The sequence below is a fragment of the Lagopus muta genome, chromosome 2, assembly GCF_023343835.1.
Source record: "Lagopus muta isolate bLagMut1 chromosome 2, bLagMut1 primary, whole genome shotgun sequence".
Lineage (NCBI taxonomy): Eukaryota > Metazoa > Chordata > Aves > Galliformes > Phasianidae > Lagopus > Lagopus muta.
In genome coordinates, this window is record NC_064434.1 from 57479567 (window position 1) to 57490661 (window position 11095).

General features: G+C 37.1%; 1 long non-coding RNA gene across 2 annotated transcripts in view; it reads left to right on the top strand.

Moving 5' to 3' along the window:
• LOC125689359 (uncharacterized) overlaps positions 1-11095 on the top strand; it is a 23396-nt gene continuing 12301 nt past the window's right edge. For both annotated transcript variants that reach the window (XR_007375214.1, XR_007375215.1), the window contains exon 1: positions 1-101. This is a non-coding gene — a long non-coding RNA (uncharacterized LOC125689359). The remainder of the gene's footprint in view (positions 102-11095) is intronic.

Genomic DNA, 11095 nt, shown 5'->3' on the forward strand with positions numbered 1-11095 from the left:
GTGAAGGCTCTCCTAGACCCATTTAAGAACTGACTACCAGTAGGAAAGGGTCTTTTCTGAAAATCCCTCCTCTGGAGTTTTGCAGGGAGCCTAGGATGTAGGTAAGCTTTCTATTTATTCTTTTTTTGTTATTATAATCTTTGCCAAACACTCTTGTTTATTTCATTATTATAACATCTTTACATTCATTGACTATATAGAAAAGTATTTTAATCTCTAAGTAAAACTGATTCTTCAGCTTCCCTTTCTCCTCTCAAGAAGCTTAAGCCTTCTCTGCATTTATACTGATGTAACATCAAGAGCATAACAAGATGGTTGGCCTTAGGTGAAAAGCTAGAGGAAGGACTACTTGAGAAATATATATTTGGATAACTGGTCAATTTCTAGTATAAAAGCCTTTGGACATCCCCAGTAAATTGTATCTAGAATATCTTTCAATAACTAGTACGAAGTAGCAACTCTGCCTAAATGTCTTTCTGTATTGAAAATATCGAGGGGGGAATTTTTTTATTTTATTTTATTTTTTTTTTTTTGAAGGTGTATATTATTAAATAGTTTTGGAGAAGTGAACTGGCAAGAGTTTGAGGGGCTAGTCCTTAGAGGTTTTAAAGTAATCTCACATTCTATTCAGCTGTGTCAACAAAGAGCCTAAGTCATTACAGTTTACAACCAAAATATGAAATTCACAACCTCGTAGAGAAAAGCTTTAATTAGAACAGCTTCAGCAGTATGCACTACTCAGCCCTGTTCTTGGAAGTCATTACAAAATAAGTCAACAGCTGGATGAACAGGAAGGCTGGGAACCAGGTAGCCGTTGACAATTGGGGATATGTATATTTTAAGGTACACTGGAGACAAATTATTTACTATATGTTTTAGGCATTTAATACTGTCATTAAGGGAGAGCCATAGAATTGGGGTAACTAATATATACAGTCTAGTGATTAGGCTTCTGATTTCTCATTCTTTTTCCTGCAATAGCCATCTTTGTCCATATTGTTATTTTTAATGGTCAAATTAAACAGTTTTAGAGAAAGGGGCTGAGGAATTAAGCAATGCAGTTTTTGTGAGCTTTATCAAAAATGCTTTCAAATTACATTTAAACTGCACCTTTCAGGATTGGATTGTTCCTTCTAAGTGACACTGAATTTATCGTGCCAAATAAGAAAAAAAGTGAAATGTCTCAGAAAAGTAAACCAATGTCTGTATAATTTAATGATATATCTAGTTGTCTGCTCAGTACAGGAGACAGAAAGTCTGAGTTTATAAAATGTTCTTTCAAAAATAAACTGCAAGACCAGCTAACTTCGTGCTCTTAAAACTCCCATTGTTACAGACCCAAATGGGTTGCACAATATAAAAAAAGCAGTCTTTTTTACACAGCTATTTACAGATAAGAATGAAGAGTTGTGAAGGGATATTGAGTAAAATGTAGCAAAAATGTCTGTCTAGCATTACATTTAGTCTTCAGAAATAGATAATGCACCATTCTTTTTATTTTCATTTCATTATGCTAGTATCTAAAATGCCACCAGAGAGTGGTCAGCTTCAAAATGTAGCATACGTATACAAGTGTTTGTGGGATAAATAGATAAGCCAGTGAGAGAAAAGGAAATGAAACATAAGATTACTTATCTTAAAACAAGTCATGTCCAGGAAGACTGCGTGCTGTGATTGTCACATCCAGGTTCATGCTGGACCAGTGAAATATCTGAGCAGTCATTGGCACTGTAACACTTCTAAACTAGTCCGAGACTGGATGTTTAACTAGAAGAGTGTAGTTATGCAAGCACATAGAGTAAAAATGTTTTAAATTAATATCTCTTATTTGATTTACTGCTGATCTGTCATTTTCACCAGGACAATTCATATTAATTCTTCTTATCAAGGTGTGCATTGTGTGTATGTGTGCCTGTGTTAAGGGAGCATTTGAAGTGTTGCTATGGTCTACGAATCCATTCTCCTGCACTCTACCGAAAGAAAGGAAGGGAACACAATGACCATCAGGTGTATCAATATAAAGGGCTTATAGAAGGTGAAGTATCTCTGAAGTATCTCAATCAGCATGTCCAGCATGAGACAAGAGGTACCAAGTGTTTGTATAACATTTGTAAATTGTATACTGTAAGACCTGCTCAGGCTGCTCACATAGCCTGTGAGGCCCACAGGACCAATATGTTATTGCTATATGGTACTCATATCTTGCATGCCTGAGTGCCCTGAGCAGAAACTTCCACTCACCTCATCTCACGATTGCGTGTGTGTGTATATTTATTTTTAGCAAAGTCAGGCTCATCTGGTCACCAAAGAAAGCAGCCACACTCATGCGCCAGGAGCCTGAGGATCATTATTCTTTTGTGGGACCTCAATACCTGGCAGTTTTTGAGTGTAAAGACTAGAAAGAGGGTATTGAGATAGCTTTTGTTCTCTGTGGTAGTTTGGAAGTTATTAGAGACATATGACCTGCTCTTGAAATTTTCTTTACCTGCTCAGGTTGTGATAGCAGTGCCTATCTCAATTCCACTTTTAAAATGAATATAAGTTCTCTTCTGCTGATATAGAATGCATTACAATTTACATTTAAAACTAAGTAATAGTGTACAATGATCCTTTCACTTACCTACCTTCTCAGCTACTTTGCTCTCTCCCTGCTATACATACAATAAGTTGCTCATGCAAATCACAATAAAGGACCTACGATTCTTTCTTGGATACTAGCAAAAAAAAAAAAAAAAAAAAAAAAAAAGTGGGGGGGATGGAGGGGTGGGAGGAGAATTTCCCTCTTAATTAGTAAATATATGGAGTTTTAGAATTTTAAAGACCAGGATCAATAATACTGTTTTTGGGGTGTGTTTTTTTTTTTTTTTTTTTTTTTTTTTTTTTTTTTTTCCTGGAAGAAATGGCAGTGCTATATTACCAGATATATTTCAGCTCTCAGGGTAAATACCCTACCAGCTTCATATCAGTGCAAAGTTCTGGTACATATTACACCCTTCAGTCATCACATAGGGCACATCAGAGATGATAGCCTATAGACGGCTTAAATTGACTTCCTAAGCACCATAAACTTTCTGTAGGTGAAGTCAGTACTGCGTAGCTTGTGAAGTCTCATATTTTACTTCTTAAGACTTACAGACTGGTCTCAGATGTCTCCTTTCCCTGCTCCACAAGACTATAATCTTATGACGACCATTGATTTTTCAATTTAATACTCAATGTTCAGCTCCCACCATGGAGAAAGTGATTTTTATCTTGTTATTTGTACCATGGAGTTATTCTAGAAGGAGCGACACTAACACTGCCACAGGAAGAGGGAAAATATGTCATTTATCACCATAGCCTAGGGGTATAAGAACAGACTGAGAAAATCATATTCTTCCTTTTTTTCTTTTAAGGCATTTCTATCATGACATTACTATACGAAAGATTAATTTCTGGTGTTGGGGTTATTTTTTTTCTTTCTTGAAGCTTAAAAACTCACTGAATTTTAATAGGATGAGAAAATTCTCTGTAGACTGTTATAGCACATACTGCAGCATACAAAATCTTCCAGATGTTTCTCATGGTACAAACTATCAGAATACCTGATTGAATGGAAAAATCCTCTGTAGAACACGGCTCTGTAATACACAATTAGAAGTGCTCACTGGAAGAGAACAAGAGAAGCTCCAGCTTTGTTCAAACACTGATGGATGTTTTGCCAGATTCTTTGATCATGACAGGACATTGCTTTGCATTTTCCTAAAGAAAGATCTCCCTCTTCTACTGGGAAGATATAAGAATATCTTTATGGCATTGACCTGTCTTAGTCCCTTATATCCTGAGAAAATGTAAGGAGGTCCTTGATGAAGCACACATCTGCTTAATCTTGAACTGTAACTCTCAAGATGGAGCCAACTCAGGTTTCCATATTATGGCATGCTCTTTTGTGAATCCTTAGGAGTGTCTTCTCTGGTACCTTTCTACTGACTTCTTATCTGTTATTTCTCCCATTCTGTGTCAGAGGAACTCCTCCTGAGTGAATACATGTCTGCAGAACTGCTCAAGATATCTTTTCTAGCACCAGCCATGGAAGGGAGGCTACCATTTAGGGCAGATAGTGAATCATGCACTGTAATCATGCTCTGAGATAGTCTGGTTCTTCTGCTTTCAGCGTGATCTTATAGAGGCTATGCCTTTCTCTCATGGAAAGAACATATTATTTGCAAGTTATAGAGGTATTTTATGGGATCTTGATAGGCAGGAGGGATTTTTTTTTTCCCTTTTTTTTAAATGATGTTTATGATGATATAGGAGTACTGTGTACAGAAACCTGAGTGTGCTCACTAGTGACTGCTCAGCAAGCACGTTCTCATTAGTTGCAGTTCTATATAAGCAACCGGGTGTTCATGCTCTGTATTATTCTGAATGAAGGCACTGACATCAATAGCGCAACACATTCCACAGAAAGTGATAGAGACATCTGCATTAGGAGGGGTGGGTAGAATCGGGGAGCTGAGTCTAGCCTATATTTAGATAAATAGTTACAGCCCGATAAAGCACTCTGTTAATATTTATATCAACATTATTAACACTTAATATTAAATTGATACATAACACATAAAACATTTATATATATATATTATAATACATTTATAATATCATCTGACGATTGATACTTGTCTGATTTTTGCGGGGTCAGTTTTTCTGATAAGTCCCATGGTGTTAGCTGTCCTCTTCTGACCAGAGATTGTGTTGTCTTTGGGAACTGAAGAGTATAGAAGCCTTCATCAGGCCTGTGTGGGTGTCTACTTAACAGTGTCAACTACATGAGTTACTGTGGTCTTCTGTGTATTTACAGCTTGCAAGGATTTTGTATCATTCTAAATATGATTGCCTCTAAGCAGAGAAAGTGCATAACAGATGCAATGCAAAATCAATATTATCCCACTGTTTAAACCACAGTATTTCCTGTTCACTTGTCGTATTTTATTTACTATACTTTTGAAAACAAGGAAGATTAAAAAGTCACATGACATGTTCTTGTGCTCTTTATGAACATTCTGCACAGCCATTAATCCAAAAAGATTTCAAGAAAGACAACTGACAGAACAAGAAAGCTTCCAATCTAATTGACATGGGTGAAGGGGATACCCAAAGGTCATAACTGTTGTGTATGTTTTTTGTCTCAGTAAGAAAGGAAAAATGATTTTTCATATAAAACTTTCTCTTGGTTCTGCCATTCCGCAAGTTCTGGGAACACATCAAAGGATTCCAATGTGTCCTGGCTTTACTTGAGCAGTGTCTGATAAAAGTATTTGTCAGAAAATACCTTTACTCTCACCTAACAGATTGATGGAATAACTATTTTACATTCTGCACTTTCTGTCAAATTAATATATTGCATTTGTTCATACTAATATCTTTAGCATGAAAGAAAAGACATGTAATTTTCTTACATATCAAAAAGAATCCCAAGTAAAAATTCTCTATACTCAGAGCAGATCCTTTAAAATTTGATTTCTTATTTAGCCTTTCACACTTAGGTTGTTGCATGTGGACTGTTGTTCACTTTCCCAGCTGTAAAACTAATGCAGAAAGTATACATTGGGCATTTTTGCTCTTTTCCTCTTTTTCCTTAGATTCAGAACAATATTGTCATTTATCTTGAAAAATTAAGTGACCTCTATCATATGAAATGTAACAAAAAAAAAACACATCTTTTTTTGCATCACTTGTTTTCCTGTGAAGGATTTCCACTTCTTTCAGACAATCTTAGTGAAAATCATAGCTCAAAACACCTGAGTTCTTCATAGTTTTTTCTGCATCTGTGGGAATTGTTGAGGCCAAGTGAGATGAATAAATGGATTCTTAACAGGCTCATTACAATGAACACTTGCCAACGTGCTCTCAGCTTGAAAAATAAAGTTCTTATGATTTAATTTTTAGCAACCTTTTTCCGAAAGTGAAATTTAATTAGAACCCAATTATACTGAAATGGAGGTAACTGTTGAGGTAGTGCAATGAATGGGCCCCACATGGCCTGATTTATAATTCACAGCCACTTTGAGGAACTAGCTTACTGCTTCCTTCTTCATTATTGTTCTCTCTGTATTCAGATGCACTTCCTATTATTACAAACGGCAAGTGTATGGCTGCTGCAAAACAAATAACTTTGCATTTAATGGAAAAGATTTTTAAATAAAGTCATAAGTCTACAGTTTATTAAATATTTATTATTACTTTATACTGCCAAGAATAAACACAAATAACTTGTTAAATTTCAAGACCTTAAAAGCCATGTGAGAAAGTTAGAGGAATGTTGATGCATCTTCTGAAAACAAAACTATCACATTAATAAAGAATTATTACAGTAAACTCTTCCTAGAAAATGCAGTGTGGGGTTTCCTGTTTTGTACCCACTAACTTCAGTGTGAGACTGAAATGCTTCTTAACTCATAATTTCTAATTATTCCAGAGCTGTAACGGGATTTAACATAACTAAGCTGTACAGCTATCCACAGTGTAAGAGCTAAAAAATAAAAAGTTGTGTAGGAGCATACAAAAAAATTATAAAAGTTGTATCTCATGCCGTGGTCAAAAGTAGATGCCAAGGGAATAATAATAATAATAATAATAACAGATCACGTCTAAGTGATATTTCTTTGAATACCTTCTAAGCATTCAGCCTCTTGCAGCTCTGAGATTTCTTCAGCCGGACATAGTTTTGCAACTAGTGATGCCAGTGGGATACAGACATCTAAATGTATATCTAGAACAGATCAAGGTATCTTTGAAGTTCAGAACAGGCAGAGGATAACATAATATGTAAGAACAGCCATGAAGCATCAAGCCACCTGCCTGAGTTTCCTGTCTCCTACTGGGTTGGTGTCTGACAAAATACCACTGAGTGTCTGCCTATTTTCTTACCCTCAATCATGTTTCTCTTAGGGAGTTCCTGGCACAGTTATAGGACTTGTATCTGAGGCTGTTCGTTAATTACATGATCATAGAAAATAGAGCATAAAGCTGTATTAGAACTCTCATCAGGGGAAGCATGATGTACAGGGCAGTGGAGAATCTTCAGAGGAAAAAAAAATGGTAAAGAGTTGATCTGATGAAGTAATTTCATTTGACTAGGGTTCTAACTAACTTTCTGTCAGCTTTCAAGTCAGAAGTAGTAATTTCATATCTTCTGAAGTCTAACAGGAAATGTTAATGGTTAAATGGTAATCGCTTACTTAGATGGTTGATGTTTCCTTTAAGTTTGAAGTTGCTTTAAGTTCAGGCTATTTTCTCCAGATATCATTCTGTGTTTTCAAAATGATTTTTGTAATATTGCAAGCTATCTTTTCTGTGGGATGAGCATAATGATCAGGTTTTTCAGGATAGCACAATGGCAGTAGGATACTATGTTAATCTATCAAATAAGAGTTTTATAAACATAAGAATTTTTATTTATTTATTTATTTATTTTTGGTAGGAAAAAGCTCCTCTCAATTCTTCTCATTTTCTCGTGTACTAAAGGCTTACAAATACTTCCACTGTATCCATTTTCTCAAGTTGTGCACTCTGATTTGCAGATCCAAGAAGGCCATGGTTGGTTCTGGTTGTTGGCAGCATCACTGAATAGTGACAGTGTATATCAGCACGTTATTTCTTAGGCCAAACCTGTATCCACAACCCAGCACTGCCACAGCTGACGGGTATTCATAGGAGGAGGCCATATTCCTTGACCTGCCATACAAACAACTGTTAACATGTAGCGTTTAATACCTAATTACACTCTACTGAAAGGCAGAAAGCACTACAGCAGTATATTCTTATTTATTTCCTCTCATTGACCCTATTCAGGCTGCAATTGCCATTATAAAACCAACCAACATTCATAGAATCACTGAGATTGGGAAAAACCTCCAAGATCATCCAGTCCAATTGTCCACCTACCACCTGTACTCCCCCACTAAACCATGTCACTTAGTACAACACCTAAACATTTCTTGAACAACTTCAGGGATGGTGCTATGCTATCTTTACAGAATTGAAAAGGAGTTTAGAAGTTGGTTAATTCCAGAGCATACATTTGACCATTTGGAAATCTCACAGTGTGTGATCACTGGTGCACTGGTCCTCTTATATGTGCAGCACAAAAGGACTATTTCTGTCTTCTGCATGTATTCTCTCTTCTCTGTTGCATTTGTGGGCAAAAGATCCAGACTGTAAATTTGCATCTGCTCTGGTTCTAATAATGTTATTTGGACATGCGTCTCTTTTATTTGCTTTTCTGGTCAGGCACTGCTGAATCCTGCCTAGGTATAGACTGGCTTGAAGCTTTGATGTTTAATTGAATTGTGTTCATGAGCTTGTTATTACTGGCCAGCATGCTGGAAAATGTGGCCTGACTTCATGTGATACAAGCTGTTAGAATGACCAAGGCTTTTTGTTTCAATCCTAAACCCACCAAAAAAAAAAAAAAAAAAAAAAAAAAACCAAAAAAAAACTCTGCAAACATATAACATTTGAGAAAATCATAATCAAAGGTCATTTTTTAAATAGAGAAGTGCTCCAAAATTAGGAAATGTTGGATATAATAACCTGTGTTATATTTAGGGTTTGTGCTATGCAATGAGTAAGTACTGTAGCACTGAAGAAACTCTGGTCCTAAAAGGAACAATCATCTCAGCGATGTCTCATTTAAAAGAGAGGTGAAGGGCACCAGTGATTTTTATTTATTTTTTTTAACCTTTCTCTACACTCTGGTCCAGAAGCTGAGACAGAGTACTTGAGCAAGTATAGATACAATGTTAATCCGAACCACAAGAACCTACACAGCTCCTGAGGGTGGTAAGGTGGTTTGAAACAGTCTCATTTCTCCACTGAGAGAGAAATTGCAATGAAAGCCTTGTGTTTTCTTTGCTGAATTTGTAGGAAAGTGATAATAATAAAATATGAGTACATCTGTCTTTGTTTAGAGAGGAAATGAAAGCAAACAGTGTCTAGACGTGGAAGAAGCATTTAACTGATGCTAGCTAACTATAGCTTCAGAAGAAGCTATAATGCCAGCAGTGGCAAACATTATCTCCTTTGGATGTCTTTCCTGCTGCAGGAGCAGATCAGAGAAGCTGCTGCAGACTTCCAGGCTCAGCCAAAGATGTACTGCTGAAAAGGCTGCTCTGTTACAGAAATCGGGTGCCACTACTCTCAGACTGGCAAAGCTGAAGGGGGCTTGGCAGTATTTCATTCCAGACATTAGGATGCTTGAAGAAAATGATACTTTGTCATTTTGTAACTGGGAGTGCTTTTATATCGTATTGATTTTATTTCATTGCCTTTAGCTTTTCTATTCTCTCTGAGTGTAACAACAGAGTCATAATTCTTAAAATATACACAGTTATAGGTTATGCATAACTGAACTCTGGAAAGCGATCCCAATCTCTTCCTGGGCAGTGGGCAGTGCACAGCTGTGTGCAGTCCTGTGGAAAGGCTGAGAGTCATGCTACTGAGAACAGCAGGGCAGCAACAGCTCGTCACTTGGTCAGGGGCTTATTTTCCACACCAGCTGTTGCAAAGAGCTTCAGCAATAGCAGGCGAATCTTGAGATGTGCTTATAGGTTTCATTTAAGTCTGGTGTTTGCAGTGTGAGGAGTAACAGTCACAGTGCATGGAGAGAGAACTAAGTGCTCTCAGGCACTCACCCTTTATGCCTATGGTCCACACATAGGAATTGCTTTAGTAGATCAGGTGAAGCATAGTTAGTGACACCAAGCAGAGCTAGCTTTCCAAAGGTGCTTGCCTGTGTACTTTTTGTCCCTAGCTACTATGAGAAGCTGGCTGCTGCATGCCCGCAAATTGGGAAGGCATTGAGAGGACTTAAATGAGAAGGACAGGCAAATGGGTACTACCAATACAAATGCTAGAGGAGCTCCTTGTTTTAGAGCAAGGACTTAGAAAATTGCTTTTGTTCACCAGGACATGTTGTCTTTAATCCTGTGTGGAAACAGTGATGTTACTCCAGAGCAGCCTACAGTGTGGACACAGATGGGGCCTCCTCCATCTTTACAGGAGCTAAGGCAAGAAGCTGTGGCCTGCACAGTAGATCTGCTGGAGTGGACTGCTGGAGATGGATGGCACAGGCAGTCTGTAGGCATGGGGTAGCAGTGATACAGGCAGCCTTTCACACTCATTCATGGAGCAGCTCAGAACTGGATTGAAATCAGTTATGCTGCACTCTCTTGAGAGAAAGACAGCACTGAGACCTTTCTGTATTCATTCAAAAGTACCTTTTCTGATTATAAAGTACACTATGAGGTAGGTCTGCAGTGCATAGACCCAATGAGGACATAGAGCTTCTGACTCACAGATTATTTCCTTTGTTTACAGAATGAAGTAATAAAATCCCTCTCCCGACTGATAAGATTAAAAACAGTTCATCTGATTAGAGTATCACCATGGATTTTATCTTTTCGTTCAAAACCGATGCTACAGAAATGTACTAAGTGTACAATCATAACATTAAAATCCTAGCTTTTTAAATTTACCATGTTTAATGACAGTCCTCAGCTATACAACCTAAAAGACAAAAAAAAGGTGTGGAGGGAAGGTTCATTTTCAGCTGCAGTATATTAATATTTTTCTTATGACCATGGCCATAAATGGATGGTTGTTAACAGCAAGTGCAAGTATTATTGCCAGTCTCCAAGACAGTGGTAGTACCAGGAATAAGAAATAAATCAGAGACAACCAGAAATGAGGGCAAATTGTCCCAAATGAATTATACAATTGTATAAATTAAACCAGAAATGAAAAGCACATCTGACTAAACAATGTCTTTTTATGTCAACCTGCCGGTTTAGCAGCTGCAAAATGTATTATAATGTATAGCATAGACTCAAGTTCTTCAGCCAGAGTGTTCTCTTCACAGAAGTTTTGACTTACTGCTGTGGTGTCAGTTTGCTTTAGAAAAATCCCTCTTCACTGGACAAGGACCAACTCTAGAAGTATCTGGATGTACTTGGTTCTACCTTTGTTATACATTTCCACAGCTTGAAACATAAAACTTCCTCTTGGAAAGCTACATCTCTTGAATTAGAGCTGGCACATTTTCATGTGTCTATTA